The sequence below is a fragment of the Aphelocoma coerulescens genome, chromosome 23 (genome assembly GCF_041296385.1).
Source record: "Aphelocoma coerulescens isolate FSJ_1873_10779 chromosome 23, UR_Acoe_1.0, whole genome shotgun sequence".
NCBI classification, from domain to species: domain Eukaryota; kingdom Metazoa; phylum Chordata; class Aves; order Passeriformes; family Corvidae; genus Aphelocoma; species Aphelocoma coerulescens.
The window spans coordinates 5,372,163-5,387,183 of NC_091036.1; the positions used below are offsets into that span (position 1 = coordinate 5,372,163).

The 15,021-nt window shown below is 49.2% G+C and overlaps 1 protein-coding gene and 1 long non-coding RNA gene across 2 annotated transcripts in view; one reads left to right on the forward strand and one right to left on the reverse strand.

The window, feature by feature from the left end:
• Positions 1-3,401: 3,401 nt before the first annotated feature.
• LOC138121965 (uncharacterized) lies at positions 3,402-7,778 on the reverse strand. Its single transcript, XR_011156308.1, has 3 exons — positions 7,447-7,778; positions 3,914-3,988; positions 3,402-3,816 (listed from the first exon to the last, which is right to left on the reverse strand). It is a non-coding gene; the product is annotated as an uncharacterized lncRNA (long non-coding RNA).
• Positions 7,779-7,862: 84 nt separating this feature from the next.
• Positions 7,863-15,021, forward strand: part of CSMD2 (CUB and Sushi multiple domains 2) — a 368,722-nt gene continuing 361,563 nt past the window's right edge. The window contains exon 1 of the mRNA XM_069036010.1: positions 7,863-7,946. The gene's annotated coding sequence lies outside the window, so the exon portion shown is untranslated. The remainder of the gene's footprint in view (positions 7,947-15,021) is intronic.

A 15,021-nucleotide genomic window follows, 5' to 3' on the forward strand; every position in this document is an offset into this window, starting at 1 on the left:
TAAACAAACCTGGATTAAGTTTTCCAGTATCATAATCATAATTGGGGAAGAAAATTAAAATCTCACTGCTATTTGTTCAGCATTATAAAAGTGACTGTGTCAGGCCTAACAAGCATCATTAGTTCCACTGAGAAGCCTTTCAGCTCCATGCAGGGACCAGAGCTTGGTTAAACACCCATTGAGATGTTGTTCCCCAAGTCAGATTTTTCAGCTGGGTGACTCAACAGGCTTTCCCTAATTCGCCAGTCACCAACAGCAACCCATAAACCCCCCCAAAAAAAGAGCACTCAGAAGGATTTCTGGCAGCTCCCAGTCCCTAGAACAGGGTTGGGGTGAGGTCATGTGCTCTCCTTATACTCAAACCTCTGCACACAAGGGATGTTATAAATGAAAAGCAACGTGGAATGTGATGAGGAGCCAGGTAAAGGAGCTTGGATGGCAGGAATTAGGCTGAACCTTCTCCCAAAGGTTAACTTTGTCCAGTGCTCTCCAGGAGGAAGGGCTGGGGTGGTGCCAATGGCTGCACTCACTCTCCAGCAGCTCTGAATTAGGGATTTTAAGTTCCCTCCTCAGCAGTGGGGTCTCTGCAGCTGCTCCCTGAGACCAAGGGAGATGTGTTATCACTCACCCTCCCCAAAGCCTCGGCAGCAAACAGCCAGCCCGAGAGGATTTACGAGGAGCACACCAATCCCAAATCCCTCTTGTTAAAGTTTATTGCTATGGTAAATCTCCGCTGCAGAGGGAGGTTGTTGTAGCAACGCTTTGCCATGATTTTAACTTCACCTCTCTCTTCTCCTGCCCCCAGAGGTGTCATCTCTACCATGGAGCTGCTCAGTGAGGTGGCAGAGGCAGGGGATGCCCTGCACAGCTCCCTGGAGCATCTCCCTCTCCTGCTTCCCCCTGCACTCCCCATCCATTGCAGGCAGTTCTGCATCTTTTTTGGAGAAAAGCACTGGAAACACGTTACAAACACACCCACTGCCAAAGCAGCTCCCCAGACTGAGCCATCCTTGGCACAAAGTTAAGGATGCAGCCTCCAACAACTTGGATTAAGCTTTTTTTTCTCCCTTATGAATTATGAATTTAGGTTAGGAAGAAAACCCTTCATGGACACCTGCCTAAATCCAGGTGTATTTTGACTGCACCACATTTATGGTGGTTATCCAGTTTGTGGTACTCAAACAGAGCAGAGGGTGCTCACATTCACTTCTACCACTCCTGTCAGCAAGAATATTCCCTTTGGACCTTCCAGTCCTCAGACGAATTTCACCAGAAGGAGCCAGACAAGCCCACAGACACTTTTGTTTCACCTCTACACCTCATTCAGCTGTAGCCTCGTGTTCCCCGCACGAGAGCCCAGCACTCCCACCTTAACAGAGGCTCTAAATAACATCTCGCCTTCCTTTCCTTTCTCTGGTTTTTCATCTTTCCTAACTCCACGCTACATTTCTTCCCTGCAAACACCCAATTTAGATGGCATCAGGAGGTGCTAACAAAAAATGCTTCACTGTCTTGTCAGCAGATTACAGAAAGGCGTCTCATTCAAGTTTATCCAGTTGGAAACAGAAGTAATTGATGTGAACTTGAAAAATATATGATTTGGAAGAGGGGGGTGGGGGAAGCTTCTCGCCAGCATCGCTGTTCCACCCAGCTCATCCCTCGGTTGCTCACCCGGCGCTGGTTAATCAGGAGCTCCATTATCACCTCCCTTTGCCGCATTTACCTCGGGCACAAGGATCTGGGATGAGGACAAGGTGTAAATGTGCACGTGCTGCAGGTCCTGGTCCGGCTCTGCTCTCTGCAAGTGAAGCTGCAGCGAAGGGAGAACCAAGGATTCAATTAGGACAGGGACTGCGTTTGCCCAGGCAGGGATGTTGTCTGGGGCGGGGGAACTGGAGTGAGGTCCCTGTTCCTCCTCCCTCGGTCACAGCTGCGCCCTCTGACAGTGACAGCTTCAGGAAGGCAGGAGCAGCAGGGAATATTAGAATCCCAGCATAGCTTGGGTTGGAAAAGACATTAAAGCTCATCCAGTTCCACCCCCTGCCACTGGCAGGGACACCTTCCACCATCCCAGTGATAAGAATGAAATGGCCAATCAAAATTTATAAAGAAATGACATTTATTATGCGACCGAAATATCGCTTTCAAAAGCCACGATCGAGAAAAGCAGCACCGAGCCCGGGGTCGGAGCTGGGTGAACACGCATAGATCTGATCTCCATCGCACCAGACATCCCAAGTTCACGCCTGCTGCTTTGGCTGGTCCCTTCTTATACAGTTTTTGGGTGAAGTCCGAATTAATTCTATTCTTCTCATATTCATGAAGTTTTCTTGTCCCGGAGTTGGGCTGCACAAAGCCTTTCCTGGGTCTGATGAATCGTCCGTCCTGGGTGATGAGTGGGTCATTTCTGCTGATGGATGGGCCATCTCTGGTTCCTGGAACAGTTATTTTTAGTTCCCGGAATGTCCGATTCCTTATCAGATGAGATGTAGATACCAGAAGGTGGTGATCAAATCGTCATAGTGCAAATGTCCCGGTGATAAGATCCAACTCCACCTAGGTGGAATCCTCACTTATTGTGAGAGAACTTCTTTTGGTGTTGTGAAATTTTTCTCTCAGCCAAGCCGGTGGGGGGGGGGGGGGGTTTGAAACTTTGTCTCTACATGGTCTGATTACATTCTAGTTATATATATAATAGCACGAATTACATACTTTATTTATAACACCAGGTTGCTCCAAGCCCCATCCAACCTGGCCCTGGACACTCCCAGGGATCCAGGGGCAGCCACAGCTTCTCTGGGCACTCCATCCCAGGGAAGAACTCCTTCCCAAATCCCATCTAACCCTGCCCTCTCAGTTGAAGCCGTTCCCCCTTGTCCTGTCATGCCCTTGTAAAAAGTTTAGGGAGTGGTGACTCCTAAGCAGGGCTGAGACACAGCAGCACTCCCCGATCCCCAGGGCTCCCAGCATGAGGAATGTCCCAGCATCTCCCACAGCTGCACCAAACATCTGCCACGCCACGCTCAGGAGATGGGAACACAAGTCCCAGCACAGCACAGGGTCCTGACATTCCCTCTGGATCTCCCAGGGCAGAACCTGACTCTGAGCCACGGTAGCAAATTAAAGCCCTTTTGCCCAAGACACAGAAGTACCCGTGGGTGAGCACTGACATTTCCCTCGTGCAGCTGCACCATCGTATTAAAACCAGAATTACTCTGTGCAATCAGCTCTCCTCATCCCAGCTAAACAACCCCTCCCAGCCCTGCTCAACTGTGCAGGGTTGCAGAAGTGCAAAGCAAGTCACTCCAAAGCACAGCTTGAAGTCATTGTTATTATTATTATTATTTCTATTGCACAGAGCACCCCCCAGGTGAGAGTCCAACCAGAACAGGTGTTGCACATCCTTTATTTCAATTAAATACTGTAATAGGGAGAGCAGCCCAAGGCTACAGGGAGCCAAATTAGAAAATTGCATGGAAAACACAAATAAAATGGATCAGAGTCACTCAGGTGAGGCTCACAGGAATGTGGCTGCCTGTTCCTCTGGGCAGCTCTGCTATTAAGGAATGAGGTTCTCAGGGAAAGGCCCTCTCACAGTGACATCTTCTGCTGACACCATGGCCAGTGGCTTCTGCTGAAGGGGAGGAACAAATCCTGCCTCGAATGGATCCTCCCAGGTTTGTCTGAGACTCTCACAGAGCTGAGAACTGAACTCAGGCAACTGCTGTTGAACGTCCAAATTGTCTGCAGCACCAAGGTAAGAACTCACATGAGCCCAGCAGCTGAAAGCCTTTGGAAGGATATTTTCCCAGCAGGCTTTAATTTTGGAAAGGAAAAATGGACTAGACTAGCAGCTCTCTGCTACCTGCCCAATACAAGCACTGGACATCATCACTTTGCCAAGGCAGCTCACCTGGGAGTCCAGGAAAGGAGGCTTTTAAAACTCAACCATAACAGTTTGTCCTCCTCTGCTCCACGTTCCGGGGTCCTGCATCAAAGCAGATAAATAAAGCACCCAACTCCACGCCCACGCTGCCAATAAACTGGGATACTTTCCCTTGGGATGGAGCCATTCCGGAAGGGAAGCAGCATTTACAAAAGCTGACACTGATTTCGGGAGAAATATATTTGGAACAGTGGAAACATGGCACTAAAATCCGCCTCTCCTTTTCTTTGAAATTAAAAACCCCAACACAACCCTTTCCTCAGATTCCTCCCCAGGAAGATGAAGCCAATTTTCCAGCATCCCAATGAATATTTCAAAGATGAGTGTTTCCTTAAGCTAATTGTTGCCCATTATCATGGAATTAAAAGCCAAATGGATTGAAGGCAATTGAGCCTCATTGCTTTCACTATTCTCTTTTCCCCAAAGACATTCCTGATTTTTAACTCCTCGGACCCTTGGGCTTTCAGACAGGTTTTCTGACAGGTTTTCTCACAGCATGAGAGCCCAAGGAAAGGTTCATGAACTGCAGAGGGCAGAAGGGACAGGTGGAGAGGCAGGATCCATGGTGAACAGTTCCTGAGGGAATTCCAGCAGGCTGGGAATGTGCTCCCACCAGTTTACATCCATCCCCTGCCTTCCCCCTGTTTGTAACCCACACACTGACCCAGGGCATCGCTCCTCCTGTCCTCGCTACTCACCACATTGGCTTTTTCTGTGCTAAATCCCACAATTCAGCTTCCAATCCAACACCCTGGATGCATCCCTGCTCCCCAGAACCCTGGATGCATCCCTGCTCCCCAGAACCCTGCTTGGCTGCACAAACTGCTGGAGCAGGGCAGGTACAACCTTCAACAGCAGAGCTTCACCTTGCACTGATCTCCAAAATACAACTGAAGGACTTCGGATTTTTAAATTTAAAGTCTGACACAAGCAACAGCTGACAGACTCTGCCCTTTCCTGTTGTCACAGCTATTCCACCTACTCAGAATCACCGGGATTTTTCCTTCAGGTCCCACCCACTTTGTTTTTTGCCTTTTCCCAGGGTTGGCTCCTCATTGCAGCCCCCAGGACAAAGCACCGAGCAGCTGCTTGTTCAAGGAACAGCCCAAGTGTGCATTGGCCCCTCTTAAACCCCGGCACACAGAGCTATTTGTTACTCAGCTGAAAGGCTCCCAGGGAAGCTTTTGTGACTGAAATGTGACTTTTCCCCCTTTCCATAAAGGAGGAAAACAAACCCAAGCAACTCCTGCAGGCAGCTTCCCATTTATTGCCACCTCCTCCAGCAGTGTGCACTGGGGACTGCCGTGAGGAACTACAGGAATTGGGAATGAATTCCTGCTTTTGCCACCCAGACCCAGACCCTGGCCACTGCACAAGGGACTAAACAGGACTGCAGGTCTGTTCTGCAGCTGGAATTTCCTTTGGGAAAGCTGTCAGTGCTCTCGGAGTCCCCGCAGGTCTTTGAAGGAGGCCTGAGGAGCGATCTCAAGGAATGCCAGTCATGCCGAGCTCAGCCTTCCCCCCCTCCCACACGGGGCTTTTGTTCACTCGCTGTTTACAGCTCAGAATTACTGTCATCATAAATGTTGAATCACAAGGCTGGAATCGCAGGGAAGGATTCCTGCTTTGTTTGTGGCTCCCTCCTTTGTTGCCCACCTTTCCCCCCCCTCCCGTTTGGTTGTGTTCCTCATCCAGTTTATGTGACACGCTCAAGTCTCGGAGGGATGAGAGCTATGGCAACAGGAGTTGTGCAGCTAATCCCTGATGCAGAGTGCTGAAATCACACCGTGCAGCAGCACATCAATTCACGAGAGCAGCCCTGCTTTCATTCATGTTAAACTTGGGGAAAGAAGTGCCAGAAATTCTGTGTGAGGGGAAAAACTCAGGGCAGCAGGTCCCGTGTGGGTCAGGGCAGTGGGTTTATAAAGCTGGAGCCTGGTCATGAGAGGAGGTGGAAATGGAGCCTGGACAGGTCAGACCAGCCTGGACACATAACAAGAAATGGCAGAGCCTGTGGAAGTGGTTGGAAATTGGTAAAGACTCACTTCTGTTGCATTTCTGCTCCAGGTCACTATTTCTGCTCATGGGCAGGGGGTGATAATTCGATATTTCACCCTCACAACCCTCCCTAAACTTTAATTCCCTCCAGCTGGTCCCAGTCTGAGCCAGATCCCCCAGGGACAACACCCCAAACTGCTCCAGCTGGGCTGAGCCCCCCTCCCTGCCCAGCCCAGAGACCCCCCAGCCTTGCTAGGCACTGGCACGACCGCCAAGCACCAGCTCAGCCCCTCAGCACCACCAGGAACAAACTCCACAAACAGTTCTATTTTTCAGAAAACCCCTCTGCTCTCTTTCTACCTGGAAAGATCACTGGTGTGGAGCTGTCTGTGCTGTGTCTGCTCTCCAGGACATTCCTGGCTCTATAAACACCAGGGAAAACCCCCCCAGCTGCTGTGGGACACCAAGAATCTGCTCCAACCTGGGCAGCCCAGTAAAAAAAAAAACAGGAATTGAACAAATCTCCTGAAATACCTGAACACTGCACGCATTTAAAAAAACCCAAGGAAAAAGCAGGGAACCAAACCTCACTTGTGCTCTCCATTCAGCTCTGCACTGGGAATTAATCCATGATTCACAACTTCCCATCCGTGGGCTGAGAACCAACTGGTTATGAATGAATATTTTTGCAAGCTAAAGAATGTGCAGGGTCTACTCTGGGACAGCTTTTACACCAAAACCACAACTTTACAACCAACACCTGAACCCCAAAAAGAGCTGCACAGACTCACTCTAACCTTCACCTCCTTCTTGGAGAGATTCAGTTGCTGGAGGGGGAGAGTTGAGACCCCCAGACCCACAAGGGGATGGGATTAGGGAAAAATCCCTGCCCTCCACAGCCAGAAATAAAGGATGATGCCAGACAGGTGTGGGCTGTGCTGGAATTTGGGTGGGATTCAAGCAGCACCCTTTTTGTAACCACGACAGCGAGAGGTGTGAATGGAGGGCTGCTACAGAGGAAATTATAATTTAAAATAATTTATGTTCTCATTTAGATGGCATAACTTATTGTAAATAAAAAAAATAAGTAAGTAGAAGCTTTTCTTTTTAAGGGAGAAAAAAAAATAGATTTGAGATTGGGCAATAAAACCAGCAAAAACTGGAGGAGCCTCCTCGGGGTCCCTCTCCTCTGCTGCTCCCCCTGCAAGGAACCACCTGAGCTGTTACTGTTCCCCAAATCCACCAAAATCCTCGGGATAAATCAGATTCCCCAACAGGGCCTCGTGGTGTCAGTGAGCCAGGCACTGTTTTATTCTTGGCCAGGATTTGGGTGTGTGGCTGACAAAGCTCTGGCCTCCACACAGACCCTGATCCAAACCTTTTCCACTTATTTATACATTTTGAGCAAACAAAGAAATGAACGTACCCTGGCTTTAAGCCACACAGTTCTCTTCATCATTTAGCATGCCATTGATTATTGATTTCTTGCTCTTCCTGCTTACCTGGCCCACATCCTTTTGTCCTTTTATCAGCAGGGGCTTTCCAAATTTCCAGGCCTGGATCTCCTCTGTATCTCCTGGTTACTCCAACATCCTTCAAGTGCCATAAATTTAAGTTCCCAAATTCAACCTCCAAGTCCTTTTGGCTCAGTTTGTTGGAGCTGGTCAGGGTTGGTTTCAGCAAACTTAAATGTTTAAGGTGACTTAAGGATCAAAGTAACAACAAGGGCCTGCGAGGAAACTCAACAGGTGCTTGGCTGAAAGCGGGCACTGCTCACAATTAATTAAAAAAAACTCATTAAAAATGAGTAAAGGAAGTTACAACATTTCCAATGCGACAGCTTTATTGAGCTTCAGGGAGAAGGGTTCGGGACAGGAAGGGGAAGGGGAGGGAAAAGGAAGGGGCGGGATCTCCATGCCTTGCTTGGCAGGGGCTTCCAGAACCTTCCACACACTCCTGGAAGCTCAGCAGCTCCAGGATTCAGCTGCTTTGAATTTTGAAGGTAAGTTTTGTTCACTGGTTTTTTTTTGTTTGTTTGTTTTAAGTTTTTTTTTGTTGTTGTTGTTCAGTGTTTTCGCTTTGGGGAAAGTTTGTTCTTTCCCCTCGGCTCTATGTTAGGGGGTATTTTGGGAGTGATGGATGTGTGGGGTGAGCTCTCCCACGGGAATTGTCCATGGCACCGCAAGGTTTGCAGTCAGATCCTCAACCTTCAGGTGTGTGGGAGTGAATTTGGAGCAAAATCAGCTCCCGAGGAGCTGGGTGTGCTGTTCTTCACCCCTGGAATGATACCTGTTCTTCCAGGTGCACAGCCCTGGAGAGTTGATATTTTCTTTTTATTTATTTTCCTTATTAATTTAATGCTATTTTTACCGATTTCCTTATTAATCTAATTTAATTCCTTCATTTTATTAGTAAACTTCAAGTGGGGATTGGCTTTGCAACACCTGCCTAGTGCTGAGTTTGCCTCTATAATTTGTGCTCAGGTGTTGCTCCTCTGAGCTCTGGTTTAGGCTGGAGAGCTGGAATAGAAGCTAAGTTTTCCCGACTTTTATTAGGAAATAAAGCAGTGCAGTTTGGCTGATTCTGCTGGTGGAGACTTGGGGGAAGGAAAAGTGTGAGCACCTGGAAAAATCCCTGATGAGCCTTGCAGCTTGCATAGAAACATGCGAATAAAGTGGTTTTTGGAGCCATATGGAGAATTTGACTTTGTTCAAGCTGCACCTCAACATCTGCTGGGTACCTGGGATGGCTCAAACCACAGGCACCAGCATTGTGTTTTCAGTGCTTTTGGAAATCCTGCTGCTCTGGGTATGGAGGGTTGTGCTGCTGTTTTTATTCCAGCAGTGCCCGTGATGTGCTGGGTACAGGTTTAGGAATATGCATCCAAAAATTCAAAAGAGGCGGTGTACCGTAGAAACATGTTCCCATAAAATCCTTGTGGCATCTTCATGGGAAGCTGGCGTGTTTCAATTAATTTGTGAACAGAAGTTGGATGTGGGGGAAGCCCAGGGATTCCTGAGCATGGCAGAGGCACTTTAGGAAAAACAGTGGGGTTTAAGGAGAGGGATGAGGGGCAAGGCTGCTCCTGAAGTGGCTCCGGACACAGCTCTGGTGGCTGTAAGGAATTGTGGAGTGGTCCCTGGCAGGAGCAGCTTGTCCTTGCCTGTGTTCAGGAAAAGGGAATTTTACGTGTGCTGCTGATAAACTTTGAGCCTCTCTGCTATCGCTTTATGCATGTCAGGATTTGTCAGGGTAGGAAAGCAGATTATTGCAGATACTGCAGAGCCAGGGGCTCCCCGCTGTGGGTTTGGGATCAGCTCTGGGTGGGCACAGAACAGCTGGGAAAGGGGTTTTTTTGGCTGCCCTGTGCAGGTGAGCCTGAAAGTGCCCCCAGTGCTGGCAGAAAATGCTGTTTGTGCTTTGAACTGGGGCCTGTCTGACAAATTGGGAAGCACCTCCCCTAAATTTCCAGGGGTGCTGAGCAGAATGTGCTTCCTGTACCTGTTGGAACATTCTGTTAGGTGGGACCTGTCCTCGGGACTGAGATGTTGGTGGCTCCATAGACCGGGCAGAGCATCTGTACCCACCAAAAGTGCTAAAAACACAAGAGCCTCCCTTCTTCCTGGGAGAATCCATGGCAGGAAGCTTCCTTAATCCACAGAACCCCCAAACAGTCTGAAGATTCCTTGAATGGAATAGTCCCAGCTAATGGAACAAGACATATTCAACCCACAAAATAGAAACTAAATCCAACCATGGGAATTAACTGAGAGTATCTGAGGTAACATAATTATTTACCTAATTCTGAGCTTTGGATGTACCTGGGGGCTTTCATTGTTTCCCCATAAGCAAAGAGCAGCTTGGAGCCTGCACAGAATTTACTTTAGACAGAAACAAGAATAAATAGAGCAACAGAAGTGAAATCTTTATTTAGAGCAGGTGTGCTGGGCTCCTCTCTGCCATGCCACATTAATCCGGCCTGCAGCGACCACAGCTGCCCTGCCAGAGCTGCAAACCTCGGGAACACAGAGGGGCAGGAGCAGGAGGGGATTGCCCATTGGAAATTCTCCCTGGCTTTGGTTATTTAGATGCAGTTTTCATTTTAAAAGGGTTGCAAAGCAGTTTCAGGCTACTTCAAAGCAGTGCTCAGGATAGAAATGTGCTTTTCTCTGTCCTGGGGGAGGGTGGGGAGAGGACGGTCAGGCAGCTGATCCTGGGGGGGTACAGCAGGATTTTTAGTCTCTGTTTGGAGGGGCTGAGCAGACTGAGCTTAGGAAACCTCAGCCCAGCCATCCCCTCTCTTTCGGGGCATTTATTGCCTCTCTGAGGATGTTTCCAAGTGCTGCAGTCCCTGCTCTGGTGTTCAGAAAATGCAGAGTAGAAAATACTGAAATCCTCAAGGGCTGCTGAGGAGGGAAGCAGGACCTGTGGTGCTTGGAGGGGAAGAAAGCAGGTGAGGGAGTGGGGATGATCTCCACTCCTGGTGGTAACCAAATCCCTGCTGAAACCTGATTAACACAGATCACTTACTTTAAGATTCTCTCCTCAGGTATTTTAAGGAACCTTTTATTGTTCCCAAGCTCCCTTCGAGCTAAAATTTTGCCCTGGGAAGAGGAAGGTTCTTTTAGCTTTGGCTTTTCTGTCAAGGTCTAAGCTGGTCAGTAAAAAACAAAATTCCCTTCATTTTTCTGTTGCGTGTTATTCCTCATGTGCCTGCTTTTGGGATAGGGTTTGTTTCCTAAAAAGCAAAGAGCTTGGTGTTGGGATGAGTAATTAGAGCAGTGAATGTCAGTGAAAACATGAGGTTTTTTGGAAGCACGAGGGGTCGGAAAGGCATTCTTGCCTCAGCAGGGAAGAGGAGGGGGATTGGAGAAAGGGTGAGGTTTGTTTACAGGCTCCTGAGCAAAGGTGAGAGATCTGAGCAGTGAAAAGTTCAGCGCTGATAGACTTGTTAAAAGTTGCCCTTGACTGCTTACAGGCATCATTTTAATTTAAATGTAATAAAAACCTGAAAGGGAAAATTAAGATGCGGAAAGCAGTTGAAAAGCCTGTCTGAAGACATCTGCAAAATGGTTTTATTCCGAGCAAATATAAGAAAACTGTTGGGGTTTTTTATTGTCAAACAATAATTGTGCCTCCATTTATACAACGGCTTTTTACAACCAAATCTCTTTCATAGATTGCTTCCAAAACAACGCAGAAGTTGATTTATTTTTAAACCCTGTCCCCATAACCCTCCTCTCCCTGGTGATTGAGCATCTCCATGGTGGCAGGGAGTGGCTGGAGCTGAGGTTGTGAGGGAATGGGGGGGGTTTGGCTGGGGCAGAGCAAGGCAGGGACCTCCCTCAGCCCCTTTCCCTCGTGCTGAGCCTGGTGGCAGTGCCCTGACCTGGACCCACCCTCCCTGTGGTGCCAGCGTGGCACGAGCTGGGTTAAGGATGGGGGAGGATTGTTCTGCTCAGGGCACCTTTATCTCACTTGGGTGTTTTTCTTTTCCTTGACCCAGTCCTTTCCCAGTCCAACTTTGTCCAGGTCGCAGTAGAAGTGCTCCCTGTGCTCTCAGCTCTCTTCCGTGATCATTTTGGCAGAGATGGATCTTTGCATTCCCCTTCAGTTCCCAACCAGGCCTGAAAATGAAGTGTTCTGCTTGCAATAAATACAGAAGTCGAGGTGCCCGTTTTCCATACCCTCTAAAAATCCCACTGCTGTCTCCAGAGGACAAGGAATACTTCTGTCCCACAGGTCCCACAGGCACAACCCTGTCAGGTTTCCAGATCTGGGAATATTTTGGAAGATTATGCAGTGTAATCAGTAGATCATGGGAGTGGGGTACTGAGGTGTAGGAGCTCTCTCAGCTGTGCAAACCCCTTTGGATTCAGCTGCACAATATATGGGATTTTCTGCGTGGGGTGAAATGGTCACTGCTCTAATGATCTGCATTTCTCTGTCCTCTTCTGATGGCAGCTCAGAGCACTGTGAAATGAGGAGGTTTTGACCTGTTTGGCTGTGTCTGATGTCAGGAAAGCAAAACAATGGCAGAACCTAAACCCAGAAGCCCCAAGAATCCTGACTTGGGCTTTGTGCTTAGAAGGCAGGAACTGAATCTTTCCCTGGGTGAGGAACTTAAAACCTACAGCCAATTAATAACTGCTGTAAAATAGTGCTTTAGTCTGGAAGTGCTGACAGAGAATTTAGTGCACCTTATGGAGGGCAGGGGGGTTACAGATTAATTAATTAAGTTTTGGAAAGTCTGTAATCCTTGGACAAAGGGCTCTGTAAATGTAATATGCAACAGCTATTGCTGCAAGCTCCTCTGGTTTCAGATGGGCTGGGGACATGAGGTGCCTTTAAAAGAGAATCACTGAGGTGACCAGGCCAGGCTGGCCAACCTGGGATAGTGGGAGGTGTCCCTGCCATGGCAGGGGGTGGCACTGGATGAGCTTTGAGGTTCCTTCCAACCCAAATCATTCCATGATCCTTCAGAAAGGAGAGCCTAGCTCATGATGTGGTCAAGCAGAAGGCTTGAAGGCCTCTCTGTTCTGGGGTGTGTTTGAGATTTGGGCTTCTGAGACTCTCTTGGGCTGCCTGGGGTGGTCAGGCTCCTCCAGGTGTTGTTGTGTGTCTGTACCCAGAGCAGTTTTGGTGACTGCAGGGACCACAGCCCCTGGTCCCCTGTCCCCAGCAGCAGTCACTGAGTGGGGTCAGCTTCACTGCCCCAGGGCAGCACCTGCACAGTTCAGCTCAGCTGATCAAGCAGCACCTCGTCCCTGAGTGTCCTCCTGCAGCTTTGTCCCCTGCTGTCCTGGGGACAGTGACAGGGTTGTGGGAGCCTTTGTGTGGCTGGAAGTGCCCTGAGGACAGGACCCTGCAGTGCTCAGGACAGTGGGGATGTCACGGACACCCAAAGCTCTGTACCCTGTGTCGAGCCCCAGTGCAGGATGTGGCTGCTGTGGCCTGGCTGAGGAGCTGCCTTTGTCCCCGTGTCAGTGGCTTGGGGCACCAGGACGTGTCTGGCAGTGCTGGTGGAACCAACCGAGGGCTTGGGACCTGTCACACCATGGAAAGGGCCATCTGTGCTGCTGCCAGGAGCCCGCACTGCTGTCACAGGGGCTTGTCCCTGACCCCTGGGGGGATTAAGCCATGTCCCTGCACCCCAGCGTGGTGGCCTGGCTGTGTTGCCTGGCTCTGAAGGCAGCTGGCTCTGAGCATCCCGTGCTTCACTCTGGATCCTCCTGCTGAGCCAGAGCACGGTTCCCTACCACAGGAACCTGCAGCATCCCGTGACACTTGGCAGCTGGCAGGGACTGTGAGAGCCACAGGAACAGAAACACTCTGGGCTGGCTGTTCTCCGGAGATCCCAGGGCTCTGAGGTGCCTCTGGAGGGGCTTGGAGAACGGTGGGAAGTGGCAGAGCTCCTCAGAGAGCCTCGCTGGGGCCAGGCAGCAGCATATGGGTCTCACATGCTTGGGTTGGCCCTGTCTGCTCCTGGAGTAATTGCTCGTCTGGCTGGAAGCCATTCCAGTTCAGATGTGGAAAAGGAGCTGCTGGTGACACTTCCCAGGTTTCAGTCCCTTCCCTCCCCCCCACTCCTCACTGTCCTAATTAAATTTAATATTAAAGTAAAACATTAAAGACATTATCACAGAGCTTTCATCTGACACACATAAGCCTCTTCCTAATTTGCTAGGTCATTAGCAAGGCAGAATAAATCGAAGGGAGCGTGTGGAGGCTCCAGGGGTGGCGAGTCAGCATTTTGAGACTGGGGGAGTGGGTTTTTGGGTGAGCACGTGCTGGGCTGGGCGGGCTTGGCAGCCTTGGCTTGTCCAAACCTGGCACTGAACATGGCCCAGAGTGGGGCCAGACAGGGCTGCTGGACCCGTGTGTGCTCCAGGGGTTTGTGGGGCCAATCCAAGTGTGGGGTCTCCTCTCTGTCCCTCTCCTTCCCACATCAGGACACTTTCTTAAGGTGTATTGGAATTTGAGTTGGGGTTTTTTGAGCCTCTTTGCACCTCTCCAATATGAGGATTTATCTCTCCTGTTTTGCTCAATGGAAGCAGGAATTGTGGAATTCCAGGGACTGGAGCTGCCATAAAGCTGTGGAGAGAGAAGGAATCTTTCTCCTGCTGCTTTGGTGGTCACTGGGTCACAAACCCTCCAAAGAGACCTCTGAAATGGCACTGAGGTGTCTCAGCAAGGAGAAGGGATTGCACAGCAAATGGGGCCGGAATGGCTCTGTTTTGCCAGGGATGTGGGAATCAATCAGCAGCTCCCTTCAGGCTGGAGTCATCCAAGGGGCTTTGTCTGGATATTGGGTGACTCTTCAGGAAGCATTAACCACGTGCAAACTTTGAGCTTTCCTGACAGGAGGAGGCTCAAAGTTGGGTTTTTTCTCTCAAAAAAAATTGCAGATTAAGACTGCCATGGTTGTGATTCCAAGTATTGCTCTACCAGTGCAGGGAGAGGGCTTGGGGGAGTGGGGGAACTCAGACCCTGCCATGACTCCCTGAATTCTTGGGAATATTGCACATTCTGGGCAATTTAGTGGGTGCCATGAGCTGTATGATTCAAATGGTTTCATTTCTGGAAGTTTTAAGTATGTGAAGGTTTATATATATGTATTTTTTTAACACATATAAAAAATACATTATTAAAGGTCCCTTTCCACCTGAACCAGTCCATAACATTTCACTCTTGGAGAAACCACTCTGAGTGTTGTTATTGTCTGGGAAGGTGCTGATGCTGCTAAAGCCTGGCGCTGCTGGATTTGATTCCTGCCATCCCGCCTGATGTGGATAATAGACCAAAAATAACCAGGGCTGCTCTGTGTTGGAAGGGAACATCAGCGTTCCTGCAGCCAGAACAGTTCTGAGGAACTGCAAACAAATCACTTTGGGCTTCATTTACAAGATCAGGTCTTGCTGTACAGGTTGGGCTGTCCTGAGGGATGTTTTGACTTAAATTCTGGAGTAGAAGCTCAGATGCAGCGAGCTGGGCTCACTGGAGCTTGAAACAGGCTGGGACCAGGAGGTTTGATTCTGCCTGGTTTGGGAGGGGCTAAAAGATTTGATTCTTCATTT